This window comes from Hyla sarda, unplaced genomic scaffold (assembly GCF_029499605.1).
Source record: "Hyla sarda isolate aHylSar1 unplaced genomic scaffold, aHylSar1.hap1 scaffold_2743, whole genome shotgun sequence".
Lineage (NCBI taxonomy): Eukaryota > Metazoa > Chordata > Amphibia > Anura > Hylidae > Hyla > Hyla sarda.
The window spans coordinates 1-20,295 of record NW_026609444.1 but is presented as its reverse complement, the minus strand read 5'-3'; the positions used below and the strand labels follow the sequence as shown (position 1 = coordinate 20,295).

The window sequence follows — 20,295 nt, the reverse complement described above, 5'->3', positions numbered from 1 at the left end:
TAGCATAGCCTAACCCTCTGTACTTTGGTCTATATTGATGCGGGACATAGACAGCCAGCTGATGACCAATCCATTAGTGCAATGGATGGCTGGAAGCATTTGTCTTTGCCTTTGCAATACCACAGAAGCAATGCATGGTCAATGTACAGCAATGACACACCTGTGTGAACAGCCAGGAGACCCCCCCCCCCCATGTTATGTTACATAGTTACATAGTTAGTACGGTCGAAAAAAGACATATGTCCATCACGTTCAACCAGGGAATTAAGGGGTAGGGGTGTGGCGCGATATTGGGGAAGGGATGAGATTTTATATTTCTTCATAAGCATTAATCTTATTTTGTCAATTAGGAACATTCAGCACCCACCCGCTATCAAGGCAGCTGCCTATCATGTCATGCCCTACCTGCACAGGTGTGCTGGCTACTCAAATGATCCAATTAAGGAGGCCATTTAGTCAGCAGCAGCAGAAGTCCTGTGCCTGGACGCTCCAACAGGGGCCAGACACAAGCAGAAGCAGAAGCAGCAGAAGCAGCAGCAGCACCACCTTTTGTTTTTTGGCTGCAGCAGCAGCAAGGCCCACAGGGCTGGCTAGCTGGCTAGCCAGCAAGCAGGTAGCAATGAAAGTAGGAATCTTTCTTTTTAACCCTGTAAGGGGGTGGTGCACTGTACCCGAAGATACTGCCATATCGGGTCAATGCATAGGGCGACGGAAGCAAGCTTCGAAATCGGCCCCCGTTCTCAAAAATCCATTTAATATATGGTCCCCAGATAGGGGACGTATCAGATATTAAACTGATAAGAACAGATACTACACTTGATCTTAGCCAAAAGGCCGAGAAGCGATAACCGTGAAAGGGGCGGGCCCAACAAGGTCCCCTTCATGGGCACTATCACTGCTTGCTGTCAGGGAGGCTGCCAGACAATTTTCCATGCACACTCTGGGCTGGGGGGCAGTCAACCACCAGTACACACAGCAGAACCTAAACCCATACCATTATTGCTAAGCAGCAAGACAGGGGCCCATTGCACTCCCACGGGGCCTTTTTAAATGCAATCCATAACCCGGATTTGCCAGGAACCCTTCTTACTCCTCCTACTTGCATGTGACACTGGGCTTAGGATCTGCATAGGAAACACACACACAAGCACACACCTACCTTTGTTGCCTGCAGATGCCTCCTTGGCTGTCCCCAAACGGTATCAAACCAACACCCACGGGAAGCTGTAAGCATAGAGGACATGCCTGCACCCCATTGGACTTACCTGTGTGGGTTAAATCCGGGTTATTTGACAACCTATGGCGGTGATGGTTCTGCTCAGGCAGAGCAGTGCTGATGCTCCTCATAAAGCTGTCGCTGCTGTGAAGGTTCTAGGTGACATCACAAATCCCTATGGTTACATACACAACAAAGCTGGGTTGTTGTTGTTTACACTCTGCAAGGCCTGTGGAAGTGAGTGACATCATAGCACTGTAGTTCTGAGGGTTCTAGATGGATGCAACAATCTCCTGTTGCTTCTATGAAGGCCATAATAGACGACATCACCAAACAGCTCCATAGTCACATACACAGCAAAGGAGAGATGTTGTTTACACCTAGTGATGTCAGTGGTATTGAGTGACATCACAGCACAGTGCTAAGGCTCCTGGGCCTGGACACAGCAGCGGCTGCAATATCTCAACGGAGAATACGTTTATATATATGTGTGTGTGTGCGCGTATATATATATATATATATATATATATATATATATATATATATATATATTTCTCCGCCGAAATCACTTTTAAACCCATTTCCACCTTTTTTTCCCTTCTCTTCCTCTTACTTTTTTTTCACGTTTTTTTACGTTTTTCTCCTTTTCGCCTCTTTTCTGGGCGTATTATTCTTCTTTTTCTTCTTTTTTTTCGTCTAATGCATACCCCATCAGTGCAGCAATGCTTATTCAATACCGCCAGCAGATGGAGACACTGGGGGATAATTTTCTAAGGATTTATACTGATTTTTCCTGTCTGAATTTGTCGCACAGAAAGTTGCAGGCCAAATATGTGTGACATTTCTGCGACTTTAGCTTCTAGAGCATTTTTACAACATTATACATAGGTGCTGAATACATAAAAAGCGACTGTTCAGCGACAGACAAGTCGCATCGGCTGAAAGTAGGCCAGAATGTCAGTCCATGTTGGAGCAGGTTTAGATACAGTCTAAAGTATAGATCTCAAAGTCTGTGCACAGAATTTAGCAAGGGCCTCGCACCTTCTGATGCATCAGGTAGGTGCACAATAGCATAGCCTAACCCTCTGTACTTTGGTCTATATTGATGCGGGACATAGACAGCCAGCTGATGACCAATCCATTAGTGCAATGGATGGCTGGAAGCATTTGTCTTTGCCTTTGCAATACCACAGAAGCAATGCATGGTCAATGTACAGCAATGACACACCTGTGTGAACAGCCAGGAGACCCCCCCCCCCCCATGTTATGTTACATAGTTACATAGTTAGTACGGTCGAAAAAAGACATATGTCCATCACGTTCAACCAGGGAATTAAGGGGTAGGGGTGTGGCGCGATATTGGGGAAGGGATGAGATTTTATATTTCTTCATAAGCATTAATCTTATTTTGTCAATTAGGAACATTCAGCACCCACCCGCTATCAAGGCAGCTGCCTATCATGTCATGCCCTACCTGCACAGGTGTGCTGGCTACTCAAATGATCCAATTAAGGAGGCCATTTAGTCAGCAGCAGCAGAAGTCCTGTGCCTGGACGCTCCAACAGGGGCCAGACACAAGCAGAAGCAGAAGCAGCAGAAGCAGCAGCAGCACCACCTTTTGTTTTTTGGCTGCAGCAGCAGCAAGGCCCACAGGGCTGGCTAGCTGGCTAGCCAGCAAGCAGGTAGCAATGAAAGTAGGAATCTTTCTTTTTAACCCTGTAAGGGGGTGGTGCACTGTACCCGAAGATACTGCCATATCGGGTCAATGCATAGGGCGACGGAAGCAAGCTTCGAAATCGGCCCCCGTTCTCAAAAATCCATTTAATATATGGTCCCCAGATAGGGGACGTATCAGATATTAAACTGATAAGAACAGATTTTTTAAGTTAGCCCTCAGAACTCACTCAGAGTTCCAAGATCTTATTTGGAACTCAATTTTGTGTTCATCATCAGGTAACATGTTTTTATTTCTTTTCTTAAACACTAATGAAACAAAATAGAACATTTAAAAACAAAATAAGAAACAACATAAAATAGCAAAACCAAACATTACTTTCTAATTAAGCAAAACCAAATTAGAAGGTCATCCCCTTCCTCCATGCAAACACCATTAGAAAGTCTATCAGTCCTCGACTGATATTGCCATTTGCTATATCTTTCTTAACTTGAGACGCCAACCAGCCTGGAATTTTATACGTTTCAACAAAACGGTTCATGTCTGCCTTGAAAGAAAAATAGACTTTATCCCGAGCTTCTTCCTCCCGGTTCTTCAAGCCTATCTTTAGATCCATCATATCTTTGTCAAACGTTTTTCTTTCTGCTTCCGACAAATTTTCCAACAAACCACCAAGCACACCAAAATACTGCACTGGCACATACACTTCCTCCTCTCTCTTCTTCTTCTGCTCTGTAGGTCTTCTAGTTGGAACCTGCTCCACTTCTGGTTCTTTCACTTCAGCTGGTTCCTCTCTGCTTCTTTTTACAGCTTCCTTTTTCTCTGAATTTTTCTCAGACTTTTTCTTAGGACACGAGCCAAGCAGATGGCCCTCCTCACCACACAGATGGCATTTCCTTTTCTTTTGACAATTTTCCACGTCGTGACCCTCCTCTTGACACTTGAAACACCACAAAAACGTGCAATCCTCCTTTCTGTGACCGTACTGTTTACATTTGCGGCAAAAATCTTGCATGCCAGAAAAATACAGATCCCCGTTCACAGAACCAATTTTAAACCGTCCTGGGGGGATCACTAACTTGCCATCTGCCATTTTAAATTTCACATGGAACCTCCACTTGGTGGTCCATAGTCCATATTGATTAAATACCTTGCCTTTAGGCAGAACACTGTCACAGAATCGAGACAAAAAGGTAACGATATCCTCCTCCGAAGTATATGGGCTATACATCCTTATAGTCACCAATCGTTCTCTACGTGGGAAATGTGGAACTATCTCCACCCCTTCCAAAACCGGACATACCTTCTTTTGCTGCAATATGTTCCAAAATGACTCATAGTCCTCTTCAGAAGCCAGCACCACGTCGTAGTATCCACTTCTGGGAAACTCAAGCATGGATAGGATTTGCTCCCTCTTGACTTCCAGCAACTTAAACAGCACTTCTTCCACGACAAAGACAAGGCCTCTTTCCTTCTTCCGGACATCGAGCAGGGAAATACGAACTCCATTCCGAAGTCTCGCAAAAGGCGGCACGCCTTCCGAAGAAAAACCGCAATCTTCCTCCATGTCCATGATGTCCAGACACCTCCCCCACCGAAGTAGGTAGGTGGGGATCGCCTCCCGTTGTCTGGGGACTAAGCCGGCTCCCTGATAGCAGCAGGGGGGTGAAGTCCCTCCGTTAAGAAGGACGATCCCCCCAGGCAAAGGAGCCGGGTACCCCAGACACCCTCTGGCCAGACCAAGTGAGCAGAACTACACTCGATCTTAGCCAAAAGGCCGAGAAGCGATAACCGTGAAAGGGGCGGGCCCAACAAGGTCCCCTTCATGGGCACTATCACTGCTTGCTGTCAGGGAGGCTGCCAGACAATTTTCCATGCACACTCTGGGCTGGGGGGCAGTCAACCACCAGTACACACAGCAGAACCTAAACCCATACCATTATTGCTAAGCAGCAAGACAGGGGCCCATTGCACTCCCACGGGGCCTTTTTAAATGCAATCCATAACCCGGATTTGCCAGGAACCCTTCTTACTCCTCCTACTTGCATGTGACACTGGGCTTAGGATCTGCATAGGAAACACACACACAAGCACACACCTACCTTTGTTCCTGCAGATGCCTCCTTGGCTGTCCCCAAACGGTATCAAACCAACACCCACGGGAAGCTGTAAGCATAGAGGACATGCCTGCACCCCATTGGACTTACCTGTGTGGGTTAAATCCGGGTATTTGACAACCTATGGCGGTGATGGTTCTGCTCAGGCAGAGCAGTGCTGATGCTCCTCATAAAGCTGTCGCTGCTGTGAAGGTTCTAGGTGACATCACAAATCCCTATGGTTACATACACAACAAAGCTGGGTTGTTGTTGTTTACACTCTGCAAGGCCTGTGGAAGTGAGTGACATCATAGCACTGTAGTTCTGAGGGTTCTAGATGGATGCAACAATCTCCTGTTGCTTCTATGAAGGCCATAATAGACGACATCACCAAACAGCTCCATAGTCACATACACAGCAAAGGAGAGATGTTGTTTACACCTAGTGATGTCAGTGGTATTGAGTGACATCACAGCACAGTGCTAAGGCTCCTGGGCCTGGACACAGCAGCGGCTGCAATATCTCAACGGAGAATACGTTTATATATATGTGTGTGTGTGCGCGTATATATATATATATATATATATATATATATATATATATATATATATATATATATATTTCTCCGCCGAAATCACTTTTAAACCCATTTCCACCTTTTTTTCCCTTCTCTTCCTCTTACTTTTTTTTCACGTTTTTTTACGTTTTTCTCCTTTTCGCCTCTTTTCTGGGCGTATTATTCTTCTTTTTCTTCTTTTTTTTCGTCTAATGCATACCCCATCAGTGCAGCAATGCTTATTCAATACCGCCAGCAGATGGAGACACTGGGGATAATTTTCTAAGGATTTATACTGATTTTTCCTGTCTGAATTTGTCGCACAGAAAGTTGCAGGCCAAATATGTGTGACATTTCTGCGACTTTAGCTTCTAGAGCATTTTTACAACATTATACATAGGTGCTGAATACATAAAAAGCGACTGTTCAGCGACAGACAAGTCGCATCGGCTGAAAGTAGGCCAGAATGTCAGTCCATGTTGGAGCAGGTTTAGATACAGTCTAAAGTATAGATCTCAAAGTCTGTGCACAGAATTTAGCAAGGGCCTCGCACCTTCTGATGCATCAGGTAGGTGCACAATAGCATAGCCTAACCCTCTGTACTTTGGTCTATATTGATGCGGGACATAGACAGCAGCTGATGACCAATCCATTAGTGCAATGGATGGCTGGAAGCATTTGTCTTTGCCTTTGCAATACCACAGAAGCAATGCATGGTCAATGTACAGCAATGACACACCTGTGTGAACAGCCAGGAGACCCCCCCCCCCCATGTTATGTTACATAGTTACATAGTTAGTACGGTCGAAAAAAGACATATGTCCATCACGTTCAACCAGGGAATTAAGGGGTAGGGGTGTGGCGCGATATTGGGGAAGGGATGAGATTTTATATTTCTTCATAAGCATTAATCTTATTTTGTCAATTAGGAACATTCAGCACCCACCCGCTATCAAGGCAGCTGCCTATCATGTCATGCCCTACCTGCACAGGTGTGCTGGCTACTCAAATGATCCAATTAAGGAGGCCATTTAGTCAGCAGCAGCAGAAGTCCTGTGCCTGGACGCTCCAACAGGGGCCAGACACAAGCAGAAGCAGAAGCAGCAGAAGCAGCAGCAGCACCACCTTTTGTTTTTTGGCTGCAGCAGCAGCAAGGCCCACAGGGCTGGCTAGCTGGCTAGCCAGCAAGCAGGTAGCAATGAAAGTAGGAATCTTTCTTTTAACCCTGTAAGGGGGTGGTGCACTGTACCCGAAGATACTGCCATATCGGGTCAATGCATAGGGCGACGGAAGCAAGCTTCGAAATCGGCCCCCGTTCTCAAAATCCATTTAATATATGGTCCCCAGATAGGGGACGTATCAGATATTAAACTGATAAGAACAGATACTACACTTGATCTTAGCCAAAAGGCCGAGAAGCGATAACCGTGAAAGGGGCGGGCCCAACAAGGTCCCCTTCATGGGCACTATCACTGCTTGCTGTCAGGGAGGCTGCCAGACAATTTTCCATGCACACTCTGGGCTGGGGGGCAGTCAACCACCAGTACACACAGCAGAACCTAAACCCATACCATTATTGCTAAGCAGCAAGACAGGGGCCCATTGCACTCCCACGGGGCCTTTTTAAATGCAATCCATAACCCGGATTTGCCAGGAACCCTTCTTACTCCTCCTACTTGCATGTGACACTGGGCTTAGGATCTGCATAGGAAACACACACACAAGCACACACCTACCTTTGTTGCCTGCAGATGCCTCCTTGGCTGTCCCCAAACGGTATCAAACCAACACCCACGGGAAGCTGTAAGCATAGAGGACATGCCTGCACCCCATTGGACTTACCTGTGTGGGTTAAATCCGGGTTATTTGACAACCTATGGCGGTGATGGTTCTGCTCAGGCAGAGCAGTGCTGATGCTCCTCATAAAGCTGTCGCTGCTGTGAAGGTTCTAGTGACATCACAAATCCCTATGGTTACATACACAACAAAGCTGGGTTGTTGTTGTTTACACTCTGCAAGGCCTGTGGAAGTGAGTGACATCATAGCACTGTAGTTCTGAGGGTTCTAGATGGATGCAACAATCTCCTGTTGCTTCTATGAAGGCCATAATAGACGACATCACCAAACAGCTCCATAGTCACATACACAGCAAAGGAGAGATGTTGTTTACACCTAGTGATGTCAGTGGTATTGAGTGACATCACAGCACAGTGCTAAGGCTCCTGGCCTGGACACAGCAGCGGCTGCAATATCTCAACGGAGAATACGTTTATATATATGTGTGTGTGTGCGCGTATATATATATATATATATATATATATATATATATATATATTTCTCCGCCGAAATCACTTTTAAACCCATTTCCACCTTTTTTTCCCTTCTCTTCCTCTTACTTTTTTTTCACGTTTTTTTACGTTTTTCTCCTTTTCGCCTCTTTTCTGGGCGTATTATTCTTCTTTTTCTTCTTTTTTTTTGTCTAATGCATACCCCATCAGTGCAGCAATGCTTATTCAATACCGCCAGCAGATGGAGACACTGGGGATAATTTTCTAAGGATTTATACTGATTTTTCCTGTCTGAATTTGTCGCACAGAAAGTTGCAGGCCAAATATGTGTGACATTTCTGCGACTTTAGCTTCTAGAGCATTTTTACAACATTATACATAGGTGCTGAATACATAAAAAGCGACTGTTCAGCGACAGACAAGTCGCATCGGCTGAAAGTAGGCCAGAATGTCAGTCCATGTTGGAGCAGGTTTAGATACAGTCTAAAGTATAGATCTCAAAGTCTGTGCACAGAATTTAGCAAGGGCCTCGCACCTTCTGATGCATCAGGTAGGTGCACAATAGCATAGCCTAACCCTCTGTACTTTGGTCTATATTGATGCGGGACATAGACAGCCAGCTGATGACCAATCCATTAGTGCAATGGATGGCTGGAAGCATTTGTCTTTGCCTTTGCAATACCACAGAAGCAATGCATGGTCAATGTACAGCAATGACACACCTGTGTGAACAGCAGGAGACCCCCCCCCCCCATGTTATGTTACATAGTTACATAGTTAGTACGGTCGAAAAAAGACATATGTCCATCACGTTCAACCAGGGAATTAAGGGGTAGGGGTGTGGCGCGATATTGGGGAAGGGATGAGATTTTATATTTCTTCATAAGCATTAATCTTATTTTGTCAATTAGGAACATTCAGCACCCACCCGCTATCAAGGCAGCTGCCTATCATGTCATGCCCTACCTGCACAGGTGTGCTGGCTACTCAAATGATCCAATTAAGGAGGCCATTTAGTCAGCAGCAGCAGAAGTCCTGTGCCTGGACGCTCCAACAGGGGCCAGACACAAGCAGAAGCAGAAGCAGCAGAAGCAGCAGCAGCACCACCTTTTGTTTTTTGGCTGCAGCAGCAGCAAGGCCCACAGGGCTGGCTAGCTGGCTAGCCAGCAAGCAGGTAGCAATGAAAGTAGGAATCTTTCTTTTAACCCTGTAAGGGGGTGGTGCACTGTACCCGAAGATACTGCCATATCGGGTCAATGCATAGGGCGACGGAAGCAAGCTTCGAAATCGGCCCCCGTTCTCAAAAATCCATTTAATATATGGTCCCCAGATAGGGGACGTATCAGATATTAAACTGATAAGAACAGATACTACACTTGATCTTAGCCAAAAGGCCGAGAAGCGATAACCGTGAAAGGGGCGGGCCCAACAAGGTCCCCTTCATGGGCACTATCACTGCTTGCTGTCAGGGAGGCTGCCAGACAATTTTCCATGCACACTCTGGGCTGGGGGGCAGTCAACCACCAGTACACACAGCAGAACCTAAACCCATACCATTATTGCTAAGCAGCAAGACAGGGGCCCATTGCACTCCCACGGGGCCTTTTTAAATGCAATCCATAACCCGGATTTGCCAGGAACCCTTCTTACTCCTCCTACTTGCATGTGACACTGGGCTTAGGATCTGCATAGGAAACACACACACAAGCACACACCTACCTTTGTTGCCTGCAGATGCCTCCTTGGCTGTCCCCAAACGGTATCAAACCAACACCCACGGGAAGCTGTAAGCATAGAGGACATGCCTGCACCCCATTGGACTTACCTGTGTGGGTTAAATCCGGGTTATTTGACAACCTATGGCGGTGATGGTTCTGCTCAGGCAGAGCAGTGCTGATGCTCCTCATAAAGCTGTCGCTGCTGTGAAGGTTCTAGGTGACATCACAAATCCCTATGGTTACATACACAACAAAGCTGGGTTGTTGTTGTTTACACTCTGCAAGGCCTGTGGAAGTGAGTGACATCATAGCACTGTAGTTCTGAGGGTTCTAGATGGATGCAACAATCTCCTGTTGCTTCTATGAAGGCCATAATAGACGACATCACCAAACAGCTCCATAGTCACATACACAGCAAAGGAGAGATGTTGTTTACACCTAGTGATGTCAGTGGTATTGAGTGACATCACAGCACAGTGCTAAGGCTCCTGGGCCTGGACACAGCAGCGGCTGCAATATCTCAACGGAGAATACGTTTATATATATGTGTGTGTGTGCGCGTATATATATATATATATATATATATATATATATATATATATATATTCTCCGCCGAAATCACTTTTAAACCCATTTCCACCTTTTTTTCCCTTCTCTTCCTCTTACTTTTTTTTCACGTTTTTTTACGTTTTTCTCCTTTTCGCCTCTTTTCTGGGCGTATTATTCTTCTTTTTCTTCTTTTTTTTCGTCTAATGCATACCCCATCAGTGCAGCAATGCTTATTCAATACCGCCAGCAGATGGAGACACTGGGGGATAATTTTCTAAGGATTTATACTGATTTTTCCTGTCTGAATTTGTCGCACAGAAAGTTGCAGGCCAAATATGTGTGACATTTCTGCGACTTTAGCTTCTAGAGCATTTTTACAACATTATACATAGGTGCTGAATACATAAAAAGCGACTGTTCAGCGACAGACAAGTCGCATCGGCTGAAAGTAGGCCAGAATGTCAGTCCATGTTGGAGCAGGTTTAGATACAGTCTAAAGTATAGATCTCAAAGTCTGTGCACAGAATTTAGCAAGGGCCTCGCACCTTCTGATGCATCAGGTAGGTGCACAATAGCATAGCCTAACCCTCTGTACTTTGGTCTATATTGATGCGGGACATAGACAGCCAGCTGATGACCAATCCATTAGTGCAATGGATGGCTGGAAGCATTTGTCTTTGCCTTTGCAATACCACAGAAGCAATGCATGGTCAATGTACAGCAATGACACACCTGTGTGAACAGCCAGGAGACCCCCCCCCCCCATGTTATGTTACATAGTTACATAGTTAGTACGGTCGAAAAAAGACATATGTCCATCACGTTCAACCAGGGAATTAAGGGGTAGGGGTGTGGCGCGATATTGGGGAAGGGATGAGATTTTATATTTCTTCATAAGCATTAATCTTATTTTGTCAATTAGGAACATTCAGCACCCACCCGCTATCAAGGCAGCTGCCTATCATGTCATGCCCTACCTGCACAGGTGTGCTGGCTACTCAAATGATCCAATTAAGGAGGCCATTTAGTCAGCAGCAGCAGAAGTCCTGTGCCTGGACGCTCCAACAGGGGCCAGACACAAGCAGAAGCAGAAGCAGCAGAAGCAGCAGCAGCACCACCTTTTGTTTTTTGGCTGCAGCAGCAGCAAGGCCCACAGGGCTGGCTAGCTGGCTAGCCAGCAAGCAGGTAGCAATGAAAGTAGGAATCTTTCTTTTTAACCCTGTAAGGGGGTGGTGCACTGTACCCGAAGATACTGCCATATCGGGTCAATGCATAGGGCGACGGAAGCAAGCTTCGAAATCGGCCCCCGTTCTCAAAAATCCATTTAATATATGGTCCCCAGATAGGGGACGTATCAGATATTAAACTGATAAGAACAGATACTACACTTGATCTTAGCCAAAAGGCCGAGAAGCGATAACCGTGAAAGGGGCGGGCCCAACAAGGTCCCCTTCATGGGCACTATCACTGCTTGCTGTCAGGGAGGCTGCCAGACAATTTTCCATGCACACTCTGGGCTGGGGGGCAGTCAACCACCAGTACACACAGCAGAACCTAAACCCATACCATTATTGCTAAGCAGCAAGACAGGGGCCCATTGCACTCCCACGGGGCCTTTTTAAATGCAATCCATAACCCGGATTTGCCAGGAACCCTTCTTACTCCTCCTACTTGCATGTGACACTGGGCTTAGGATCTGCATAGGAAACACACACACAAGCACACACCTACCTTTGTTGCCTGCAGATGCCTCCTTGGCTGTCCCCAAACGGTATCAAACCAACACCCACGGGAAGCTGTAAGCATAGAGGACATGCCTGCACCCCATTGGACTTACCTGTGTGGGTTAAATCCGGGTTATTTGACAACCTATGGCGGTGATGGTTCTGCTCAGGCAGAGCAGTGCTGATGCTCCTCATAAAGCTGTCGCTGCTGTGAAGGTTCTAGGTGACATCACAAATCCCTATGGTTACATACACAACAAAGCTGGGTTGTTGTTGTTTACACTCTGCAAGGCCTGTGGAAGTGAGTGACATCATAGCACTGTAGTTCTGAGGGTTCTAGATGGATGCAACAATCTCCTGTTGCTTCTATGAAGGCCATAATAGACGACATCACCAAACAGCTCCATAGTCACATACACAGCAAAGGAGAGATGTTGTTTACACCTAGTGATGTCAGTGGTATTGAGTGACATCACAGCACAGTGCTAAGGCTCCTGGGCCTGGACACAGCAGCGGCTGCAATATCTCAACGGAGAATACGTTTATATATATGTGTGTGTGTGCGCGTATATATATATATATATATATATATATATATATATATATATATATTTCTCCGCCGAAATCACTTTTAAACCCATTTCCACCTTTTTTTCCCTTCTCTTCCTCTTACTTTTTTTTCACGTTTTTTTACGTTTTTCTCCTTTTCGCCTCTTTTCTGGGCGTATTATTCTTCTTTTTCTTCTTTTTTTTCGTCTAATGCATACCCCATCAGTGCAGCAATGCTTATTCAATACCGCCAGCAGATGGAGACACTGGGGGATAATTTTCTAAGGATTTATACTGATTTTTCCTGTCTGAATTTGTCGCACAGAAAGTTGCAGGCCAAATATGTGTGACATTTCTGCGACTTTAGCTTCTAGAGCATTTTTACAACATTATACATAGGTGCTGAATACATAAAAAGCGACTGTTCAGCGACAGACAAGTCGCATCGGCTGAAAGTAGGCCAGAATGTCAGTCCATGTTGGAGCAGGTTTAGATACAGTCTAAAGTATAGATCTCAAAGTCTGTGCACAGAATTTAGCAAGGGCCTCGCACCTTCTGATGCATCAGGTAGGTGCACAATAGCATAGCCTAACCCTCTGTACTTTGGTCTATATTGATGCGGGACATAGACAGCCAGCTGATGACCAATCCATTAGTGCAATGGATGGCTGGAAGCATTTGTCTTTGCCTTTGCAATACCACAGAAGCAATGCATGGTCAATGTACAGCAATGACACACCTGTGTGAACACAGCCAGGAGACCCCCCCCCCCCCATGTTATGTTACATAGTTACATAGTTAGTACGGTCGAAAAAAGACATATGTCCATCACGTTCAACCAGGGAATTAAGGGGTAGGGGTGTGGCGCGATATTGGGGAAGGGATGAGATTTTATATTTCTTCATAAGCATTAATCTTATTTTGTCAATTAGGAACATTCAGCACCCACCCGCTATCAAGGCAGCTGCCTATCATGTCATGCCCTACCTGCACAGGTGTGCTGGCTACTCAAATGATCCAATTAAGGAGGCCATTTAGTCAGCAGCAGCAGAAGTCCTGTGCCTGGACGCTCCAACAGGGGCCAGACACAAGCAGAAGCAGAAGCAGCAGAAGCAGCAGCAGCACCACCTTTTGTTTTTTGGCTGCAGCAGCAGCAAGGCCCACAGGGCTGGCTAGCTGGCTAGCCAGCAAGCAGGTAGCAATGAAAGTAGGAATCTTTCTTTTTAACCCTGTAAGGGGGTGGTGCACTGTACCCGAAGATACTGCCATATCGGGTCAATGCATAGGGCGACGGAAGCAAGCTTCGAAATCGGCCCCCGTTCTCAAAAATCCATTTAATATATGGTCCCCAGATAGGGGACGTATCAGATATTAAACTGATAAGAACAGATACTACACTTGATCTTAGCCAAAAGGCCGAGAAGCGATAACCGTGAAAGGGGCGGGCCCAACAAGGTCCCCTTCATGGGCACTATCACTGCTTGCTGTCAGGGAGGCTGCCAGACAATTTTCCATGCACACTCTGGGCTGGGGGGCAGTCAACCACCAGTACACACAGCAGAACCTAAACCCATACCATTATTGCTAAGCAGCAAGACAGGGGCCCATTGCACTCCCACGGGGCCTTTTTAAATGCAATCCATAACCCGGATTTGCCAGGAACCCTTCTTACTCCTCCTACTTGCATGTGACACTGGGCTTAGGATCTGCATAGGAAACACACACACAAGCACACACCTACCTTTGTTGCCTGCAGATGCCTCCTTGGCTGTCCCCAAACGGTATCAAACCAACACCCACGGGAAGCTGTAAGCATAGAGGACATGCCTGCACCCCATTGGACTTACCTGTGTGGGTTAAATCCGGGTTATTTGACAACCTATGGCGGTGATGGTTCTGCTCAGGCAGAGCAGTGCTGATGCTCCTCATAAAGCTGTCGCTGCTGTGAAGGTTCTAGGTGACATCACAAATCCCTATGGTTACATACACAACAAAGCTGGGTTGTTGTTGTTTACACTCTGCAAGGCCTGTGGAAGTGAGTGACATCATAGCACTGTAGTTCTGAGGGTTCTAGATGGATGCAACAATCTCCTGTTGCTTCTATGAAGGCCATAATAGACGACATCACCAAACAGCTCCATAGTCACATACACAGCAAAGGAGAGATGTTGTTTACACCTAGTGATGTCAGTGGTATTGAGTGACATCACAGCACAGTGCTAAGGCTCCTGGGCCTGGACACAGCAGCGGCTGCAATATCTCAACGGAGAATACGTTTATATATATGTGTGTGTGTGCGCGTATATATATATATATATATATATATATATATATATATATATATATATATATCTCCGCCGAAATCACTTTTAAACCCATTTCCACCTTTTTTTCCCTTCTCTTCCTCTTACTTTTTTTTCACGTTTTTTTACGTTTTTCTCCTTTTCGCCTCTTTTCTGGGCGTATTATTCTTCTTTTTCTTCTTTTTTTTCGTCTAATGCATACCCCATCAGTGCAGCAATGCTTATTCAATACCGCCAGCAGATGGAGACACTGGGGGATAATTTTCTAAGGATTTATACTGATTTTTCCTGTCTGAATTTGTCGCACAGAAAGTTGCAGGCCAAATATGTGTGACATTTCTGCGACTTTAGCTTCTAGAGCATTTTTACAACATTATACATAGGTGCTGAATACATAAAAAGCGACTGTTCAGCGACAGACAAGTCGCATCGGCTGAAAGTAGGCCAGAATGTCAGTCCATGTTGGAGCAGGTTTAGATACAGTCTAAAGTATAGATCTCAAAGTCTGTGCACAGAATTTAGCAAGGGCCTCGCACCTTCTGATGCATCAGGTAGGTGCACAATAGCATAGCCTAACCCTCTGTACTTTGGTCTATATTGATGCGGGACATAGACAGCCAGCTGATGACCAATCCATTAGTGCAATGGATGGCTGGAAGCATTTGTCTTTGCCTTTGCAATACCACAGAAGCAATGCATGGTCAATGTACAGCAATGACACACCTGTGTGAACAGCCAGGAGACCCCCCCCCCCCCATGTTATGTTACATAGTTACATAGTTAGTACGGTCGAAAAAAGACATATGTCCATCACGTTCAACCAGGGAATTAAGGGGTAGGGGTGTGGCGCGATATTGGGGAAGGGATGAGATTTTATATTTCTTCATAAGCATTAATCTTATTTTGTCAATTAGGAACATTCAGCACCCACCCGCTATCAAGGCAGCTGCCTATCATGTCATGCCCTACCTGCACAGGTGTGCTGGCTACTCAAATGATCCAATTAAGGAGGCCATTTAGTCAGCAGCAGCAGAAGTCCTGTGCCTGGACGCTCCAACAGGGGCCAGACACAAGCAGAAGCAGAAGCAGCAGAAGCAGCAGCAGCACCACCTTTTGTTTTTTGGCTGCAGCAGCAGCAAGGCCCACAGGGCTGGCTAGCTGGCTAGCCAGCAAGCAGGTAGCAATGAAAGTAGGAATCTTTCTTTTTAACCCTGTAAGGGGGTGGTGCACTGTACCCGAAGATACTGCCATATCGGGTCAATGCATAGGGCGACGGAAGCAAGCTTCGAAATCGGCCCCCGTTCTCAAAAATCCATTTAATATATGGTCCCCAGATAGGGGACGTATCAGATATTAAACTGATAAGAACAGATACTACACTTGATCTTAGCCAAAAGGCCGAGAAGCGATAACCGTGAAAGGGGCGGGCCCAACAAGGTCCCCTTCATGGGCACTATCACTGCTTGCTGTCAGGGAGGCTGCCAGACAATTTTCCATGCACACTCTGGGCTGGGGGGCAGTCAACCACCAGTACACACAGCAGAACCTAAACCCATACCATTATTGCTAAGCAGCAAGACAGGGGCCCATTGCACTCCCACGGGGCCTTTTTAAATGCAATCCATAACCCGGATTTGCCAGGAACCCTTCTTACTCCTCCTACTTGCATGTGACACTGGGCTTAGGATCTGCATAGGAAACACACACACAAGCACACACCTACCTTTGTTGCCTGCAGATGCCTCCTTGGCTGTCCCCAAACGGTATCAAACCAACACCCACGGGAAGCTGTAAGCATAGAGGACATGCCTGCACCCCATTGGACTTACCTGTGTGGGTTAAATCCGGGTTATTTGACAACCTATGGCGGTGATGGTTCTGCTCAGGCAGAGCAGTGCTGATGCTCCTCATAAAGCTGTCGCTGCTGTGAAGGTTCTAGGTGACATCACAAATCCCTATGGTTACATACACAACAAAGCTGGGTTGTTGTTGTTTACACTCTGCAAGGCCTGTGGAAGTGAGTGACATCATAGCACTGTAGTTCTGAGGGTTCTAGATGGATGCAACAATCTCCTGTTGCTTCTATGAAGGCCATAATAGACGACATCACCAAACAGCTCCATAGTCACATACACAGCAAAGGAGAGATGTTGTTTACACCTAGTGATGTCAGTGGTATTGAGTGACATCACAGCACAGTGCTAAGGCTCCTGGGCCTGGACACAGCAGCGGCTGCAATATCTCAACGGAGAATACGTTTATATATATGTGTGTGTGTGCGCGTATATATATATATATATATATATATATATATATATATATATATATATTTCTCCGCCGAAATCACTTTTAAACCCATTTCCACCTTTTTTTCCCTTCTCTTCCTCTTACTTTTTTTTCACGTTTTTTTACGTTTTTCTCCTTTTCGCCTCTTTTCTGGGCGTATTATTCTTCTTTTTCTTCTTTTTTTTCGTCTAATGCATACCCCATCAGTGCAGCAATGCTTATTCAATACCGCCAGCAGATGGAGACACTGGGGGATAATTTTCTAAGGATTTATACTGATTTTTCCTGTCTGAATTTGTCGCACAGAAAGTTGCAGGCCAAATATGTGTGACATTTCTGCGACTTTAGCTTCTAGAGCATTTTTACAACATTATACATAGGTGCTGAATACATAAAAAGCGACTGTTCAGCGACAGACAAGTCGCATCGGCTGAAAGTAGGCCAGAATGTCAGTCCATGTTGGAGCAGGTTTAGATACAGTCTAAAGTATAGATCTCAAAGTCTGTGCACAGAATTTAGCAAGGGCCTCGCACCTTCTGATGCATCAGGTAGGTGCACAATAGCATAGCCTAACCCTCTGTACTTTGGTCTATATTGATGCGGGACATAGACAGCCAGCTGATGACCAATCCATTAGTGCAATGGATGGCTGGAAGCATTTGTCTTTGCCTTTGCAATACCACAGAAGCAATGCATGGTCAATGTACAGCAATGACACACCTGTGTGAACAGCCAGGAGACCCCCCCCCCCCCATGTTATGTTACATAGTTACATAGTTAGTACGGTCGAAAAAAGACATATGTCCATCACGTTCAACCAGGGAATTAAGGGGTAGGGGTGTGGCGCGATATTGGGGAAGGGATGAGATTTTATATTTCTTCATAAGCATTAATCTTATTTTGTCAATTAGGAACATTCAGCACCCACCCGCTATCAAGGCAGCTGCCTATCATGTCATGCCCTACCTGCACAGGTGTGCTGGCTACTCAAATGATCCAATTAAGGAGGCCATTTAGTCAGCAGCAGCAGAAGTCCTGTGCCTGGACGCTCCAACAGGGGCCAGACACAAGCAGAAGCAGAAGCAGCAGAAGCAGCAGCAGCACCACCTTTTGTTTTTTGGCTGCAGCAGCAGCAAGGCCCACAGGGCTGGCTAGCTGGCTAGCCAGCAAGCAGGTAGCAATGAAAGTAGGAATCTTTCTTTTTAACCCTGTAAGGGGGTGGTGCACTGTACCCGAAGATACTGCCATATCGGGTCAATGCATAGGGCGACGGAAGCAAGCTTCGAAATCGGCCCCCGTTCTCAAAAATCCATTTAATATATGGTCCCCAGATAGGGGACGTATCAGATATTAAACTGATAAGAACAGATACTACACTTGATCTTAGCCAAAAGGCCGAGAAGCGATAACCGTGAAAGGGGCGGGCCCAACAAGGTCCCCTTCATGGGCACTATCACTGCTTGCTGTCAGGGAGGCTGCCAGACAATTTTCCATGCACACTCTGGGCTGGGGGGCAGTCAACCACCAGTACACACAGCAGAACCTAAACCCATACCATTATTGCTAAGCAGCAAGACAGGGGCCCATTGCACTCCCACGGGGCCTTTTTAAATGCAATCCATAACCCGGATTTGCCAGGAACCCTTCTTACTCCTCCTACTTGCATGTGACACTGGGCTTAGGATCTGCATAGGAAACACACACACAAGCACACACCTACCTTTGTTGCCTGCAGATGCCTCCTTGGCTGTCCCCAAACGGTATCAAACCAACACCCACGGGAAGCTGTAAGCATAGAGGACATGCCTGCACCCCATTGGACTTACCTGTGTGGGTTAAATCCGGGTTATTTGACAACCTATGGCGGTGATGGTTCTGCTCAGGCAGAGCAGTGCTGATGCTCCTCATAAAGCTGTCGCTGCTGTGAAGGTTCTAGGTGACATCACAAATCCCTATGGTTACATACACAACAAAGCTGGGTTGTTGTTGTTTACACTCTGCAAGGCCTGTGGAAGTGAGTGACATCATAGCACTGTAGTTCTGAGGGTTCTAGATGGATGCAACAATCTCCTGTTGCTTCTATGAAGGCCATAATAGACGACATCACCAAACAGCTCCATAGTCACATACACAGCAAAGGAGAGATGTTGTTTACACCTAGTGATGTCAGTGGTATTGAGTGACATCACAGCACAGTGCTAAGGCTCCTGGGCCTGGACACAGCAGCGGCTGCAATATCTCAACGGAGAATACGTTTATATATATGTGTGTGTGTGCGCGTATATATATATATATATATATATATATATATATATATATATATATATATTTCTCCGCCGAAATCACTTTTAAACCCATTTCCACCTTTTTTTCCCTTCTCTTCCTCTTACTTTTTTTTCACGTTTTTTTACGTTTTTCTCCTTTTCGCCTCTTTTCTGGGCGTATTATTCTTCTTTTTCTTCTTTTTTTTCGTCTAATGCATACCCCATCAGTGCAGCAATGCTTATTCAATACCGCCAGCAGATGGAGACACTGGGGGATAATTTTCTAAGGATTTATACTGATTTTTCCTGTCTGAATTTGTCGCACAGAAAGTTGCAGGCCAAATATGTGTGACATTTCTGCGACTTTAGCTTCTAGAGCATTTTTTACAACATTATACATAGGTGCTGAATACATAAAAAGCGACTGTTCAGCGACAGACAAGTCGCATCGGCTGAAAGTAGGCCAGAATGTCAGTCCATGTTGGAGCAGGTTTAGATACAGTCTAAAGTATAGATCTCAAAGTCTGTGCACAGAATTTAGCAAGGGCCTCGCACCTTCTGATGCATCAGGTAGGTGCACAATAGCATAGCCTAACCCTCTGTACTTTGGTCTATATTGATGCGGGACATAGACAGCCAGCTGATGACCAATCCATTAGTGCAATGGATGGCTGGAAGCATTTGTCTTTGCCTTTGCAATACCACAGAAGCAATGCATGGTCAATGTACAGCAATGACACACCTGTGTGAACAGCCAGGAGACCCCCCCCCCCCATGTTATGTTACATAGTTACATAGTTAGTACGGTCGAAAAAAGACATATGTCCATCACGTTCAACCAGGGAATTAAGGGGTAGGGGTGTGGCGCGATATTGGGGAAGGGATGAGATTTTATATTTCTTCATAAGCATTAATCTTATTTTGTCAATTAGGAACATTCAGCACCCACCCGCTATCAAGGCAGCTGCCTATCATGTCATGCCCTACCTGCACAGGTGTGCTGGCTACTCAAATGATCCAATTAAGGAGGCCATTTAGTCAGCAGCAGCAGAAGTCCTGTGCCTGGACGCT

General features: G+C 45.8%; 8 non-coding genes across 8 annotated transcripts; all 8 read right to left on the bottom strand.

Moving 5' to 3' along the window:
• Positions 1–655: 655 nt before the first annotated feature.
• Positions 656–846, bottom strand: LOC130325713 (U2 spliceosomal RNA). Its single transcript, XR_008870475.1, has one exon. It is a non-coding gene; the product is annotated as a U2 spliceosomal RNA (small nuclear RNA).
• A 2,094-nt stretch (positions 847–2,940) lies between these two features.
• LOC130325721 (U2 spliceosomal RNA) lies at positions 2,941–3,128 on the bottom strand. Its single transcript, XR_008870482.1, has one exon. It is a non-coding gene; the product is annotated as a U2 spliceosomal RNA (small nuclear RNA).
• A 3,648-nt stretch (positions 3,129–6,776) lies between these two features.
• Positions 6,777–6,966, bottom strand: LOC130325720 (U2 spliceosomal RNA). The gene has a single exon (XR_008870481.1). It is a non-coding gene; the product is annotated as a U2 spliceosomal RNA (small nuclear RNA).
• A 2,080-nt stretch (positions 6,967–9,046) lies between these two features.
• On the bottom strand, positions 9,047–9,237 carry LOC130325726 (U2 spliceosomal RNA). Its single transcript, XR_008870486.1, has one exon. It is a non-coding gene; the product is annotated as a U2 spliceosomal RNA (small nuclear RNA).
• Positions 9,238–11,325: 2,088 nt separating this feature from the next.
• LOC130325724 (U2 spliceosomal RNA) lies at positions 11,326–11,516 on the bottom strand. The gene has a single exon (XR_008870485.1). It is a non-coding gene; the product is annotated as a U2 spliceosomal RNA (small nuclear RNA).
• A 2,092-nt stretch (positions 11,517–13,608) lies between these two features.
• Positions 13,609–13,799, bottom strand: LOC130325723 (U2 spliceosomal RNA). The gene has a single exon (XR_008870484.1). It is a non-coding gene; the product is annotated as a U2 spliceosomal RNA (small nuclear RNA).
• A 2,094-nt stretch (positions 13,800–15,893) lies between these two features.
• LOC130325722 (U2 spliceosomal RNA) lies at positions 15,894–16,084 on the bottom strand. Its single transcript, XR_008870483.1, has one exon. It is a non-coding gene; the product is annotated as a U2 spliceosomal RNA (small nuclear RNA).
• A 2,092-nt stretch (positions 16,085–18,176) lies between these two features.
• Positions 18,177–18,367, bottom strand: LOC130325712 (U2 spliceosomal RNA). Its single transcript, XR_008870474.1, has one exon. It is a non-coding gene; the product is annotated as a U2 spliceosomal RNA (small nuclear RNA).
• Between the last annotated feature and the right edge of the window lie 1,928 nt (positions 18,368–20,295).